Genomic DNA, 3,673 nt, shown 5'->3' on the forward strand with positions numbered 1-3,673 from the left:
TCTCCTGGTGATACCAGTTCAGTTTGACTTATGGTAGTGTTTTCCATTTAGGAGGCAGGAACTAAAACTGTTTCATTTAAATAGCTTAGGTAAAGGTGTAAATAGCTTCGTCTCAGAGGTTAGATGTAGTATATATTGATTTATATTGCTGTTTATACTGTGATCATCACTCTGCTATTAAAAGAACCTCAGCGAAAACAAAAAAGTTATACAAGACCTTTGATCCTCTCCCCACTGGCCCGGAAGGCATGAAGTTACACTTCATTATCATAGGAAGATAATAGAAGGTTTTTAATTTGTTCTTCAAAATGGTGAAACTATTTGGGTTTCCAGATTAAAAGGTCTATGTATTGGACAAGCTCATCCATTTCCTTGCACCTCTTGTTTCTAAGATGAGTTGATTGTGCCTTCATATTGAAGATGCTGAGCACACTGTTTAGTCACCAGCAATGTTCAGCCCACATTAACTGCTTTACCTGGTTATCTACCAGGCTATCATGCTGACTACCACACTCACTGCGACCAGAGAATGGTGACAGGCTTCTCCAAGAAAACTTCAGACTGATGAAGTAGTTCTAGTTGAAAATGGATCCTTGCCAAATATATTGGTAGGTTGTTCATAAATTGGAAGTAAGATATTTGACCAGGTGTAGGTCCTCTTTATACATTTCACTTAACCATCCAAACATGACTAGCAAGTGCCCAGTGAATGCTTGCTACTACTGGCCTAGTCTTTGAGACTGTATTCCTAGATGAAAGGCTCTCACGCAGGAGGTTGTGATCACAAGTGGGATGGCAACCTCAGAAATGCAACTGGAAATGGGGTCACCAACAGAAAAGTTTCAGAATCATTGCCCTATGGTATTCACCAGAAGGGAATAACTTAGTTTGTTTCTCAGCCTCAGCATATTTTGCTAGGGCAAGATAACACATGCCTCAATGTGTACAGCAGCTTTTAAAACTTACCTATTATGTTTCATCAATGTTCACATGGAAGGAGTTCAATTAAACCAAATAGTACAGAAATTTATGAGCCACTGGATATGTCTTGAAAATGGTTAAATATAAATTTGGGATTCTGAGACGGAGTGAATATGTTTCATCTTCATCAAGAAGAGTAAAGCTCACTGGACAACATGGGTCCAATGTAGAAATTAAAATGTAATCCATATTCTGCAATTTATGCACATAAATTGCAATTTCCTTTAGGGTCGTGACAGTTTATACTGAAACTGGCTTGGTTATATAGAAATAAAGCTAGCTTTTCTGTGGCTTTCCTTTGTTTAGAAGACTATGCCTTTGGTAAACACTGGATGGAGCCATTAAATTACATTTACAGTAGAGGCAGTATACTCTATACCTCACTCCATTCAGAGAGTAGACCTTATATATAAGGTTGGGAGAGGACTTCTGGAAAATAAAGTAGTTGGTCTACTCAGTAGACCATGCTGAGGATATAGATTTAAATGTTTCATGCATGCAAAGTAAAAATCATATAAACCCTTAAGCCTTTGCTTAGCTTTACACATATGAATAGTCCCAATCAATTCAGCTGCATTACTTTTGTTACGTTTGTTGTAAAGTTAAGCACATATAAGTGTTTGCATGATCTGTGCCTTAACCTGCACATTGTTTTCAACCACTTTACATTTTATTCAGGCAAATGTACCAGCCAAATCACATAACCTAGTTGCCAGCTTTTGTTTCCATGATGATGATGACAATAATGAGAAAAAAAAGATGATACTGAAAATAAATCATTAGTTCTAAGTGAACGGGTAAATAGGGTTGTTTGCATATTGAAATGCAATTCTATTATATCAAGCAAAGCCATTATAGATGTCAGTTCTGGCTAAAATGCATTAGCATTTGGGGAAATAAACAGAATTTGAATACAAATATCTATTCCTTAACAAGTTGAAATACTGGTTTTTAACTACTGAGAAAAGAAGAAAGCAGAAGTCCAAACCTTTGTAAGTGCCATAGTGTGAAGCACTCCCACATCTTCCAGGTGAATTTCAACAGTGATATTCTGTCCTCTCGGTAGGAGGTTCTCTGACTATTGCAATTGCAAAAGGGGACAGAACAATACTTAGCCTTGAAAATGAGATGTGATACCGAGATTCACCTTTTCAGGGAAACAATCTGCATCTTTTCAGAGAAGCAGATCAGAAATAGCAGCCTGTAAAGACAGAGTTATGCTGAGGGTGGTGGGCTTCTGAAGTTGCTAGGGACCATAGCAACTCCAGAACAAATTACAGCAGCCATAGGATAGCTCAGCAACTCTGAATATTGACAGTACCTTTTAGCTATTGCTCCTCTTTTTCGTATGACAGTTACCTGTCATCAGCATATCCCTATGGTTATGGCTACATTGCAGACACAGGTGCAGCTACAGTTTTCCCTTAATGAGTTTTAAAGTAGCTCTCTCATAACAATATAACCACAGCAGCATGAAGCCCAGTGCAGGCTGGGCAAAACCCAGTGGGGATCTTGGGTAAACACTCAGGTGGTTAGCTCTCATTGAGATCCACACAGCTGTAGCCACACATCCTTCTTGTTGCTTGACATTCGTACTTGAAGATGAGCTTGGGGTATATCTATCTATGTGAGATAGATTACAACTTTAACTGTGCCCACTCACCCAATGCCATGGACTCAGAGAGAGGCCCTACATACACCCAGATCATTTTCTTTTTGCCTGGGGTATTTGTGGATGGATGAAATATTATAACAAGTATACTATGTAATACAACATTTTGCCTCTGATATGTAGATCTAAGAGGACAATTTCTCACTTCTCTGATTTAAAAAAGTTTTCACATTCTATTCACATTCATTTTGATTCACTGAATAGACATATATGGCAATTGATTGCCCTGACACATACCTGTACAACCTCGCTGACTTCTGTGAGATTGCAGAGGTGTAATGCAAGGCAGATTGTGAATCTCTGTCTCTATTCATAGCACTTTTCTTTAAAATTTTCAAATCCAGAATTCCAGAAACAAGGGTGAGTGAACGTACAAACCCTCTTCTTGGGTTGCTTAATGTTTTCTTTTTAAGCAGCCCATGCACCACAGCTACATGCCTGCAAGAGAGATTGCCAGGGAAACTTGCTGTGAAGTAAGTGGTTATGTTAATTTACCAAATAAAATGGGCAGAGGTCCTAGATAGTGTGTTAGATTGACCTTTCAGGTCATAGACCCTGATGTAATATGCGCCTACCATCCAATGCAAACATAAAACATTTAAATCAACATATACTGTCCCTCAATTATCTTATCTGGGGATGGAAATGACCTGTCACTAAATCAGCCTGACCTCTCTGCTGCTGACCTGATCTCTGCTGATATTCTATCTAATCCAGGTTTACCAAGTTGTTGGGTTCAAACTTCTTTCTTATAGTAATCACACTTCAGACTATTGGATCACATCCTATGGAGCTTTCCCCCTAATACTCATATTAGGTTTTTCTACTGCCCATCGCTCCTAATTATTCTATTTGGTTATCTGAATAATTTCTTCTGTCTTCCTCATGTTCATAAACTTAAAGACCGTGACCAACTTCCTCCTTAGTCACTGATCTGCCAAGCTTAGCCCATTTCATTCTTTCCCAATAAAACAGCAGCTGCCCCAGATCACATTTAATTACCCTTTTCTGAACTCCTAC

This window comes from Gavialis gangeticus, unplaced genomic scaffold, assembly GCF_001723915.1.
Source record: "Gavialis gangeticus isolate Ggan-Ray unplaced genomic scaffold, GavGan_comp1, whole genome shotgun sequence".
NCBI lineage: Eukaryota > Metazoa > Chordata > Crocodylia > Gavialidae > Gavialis > Gavialis gangeticus.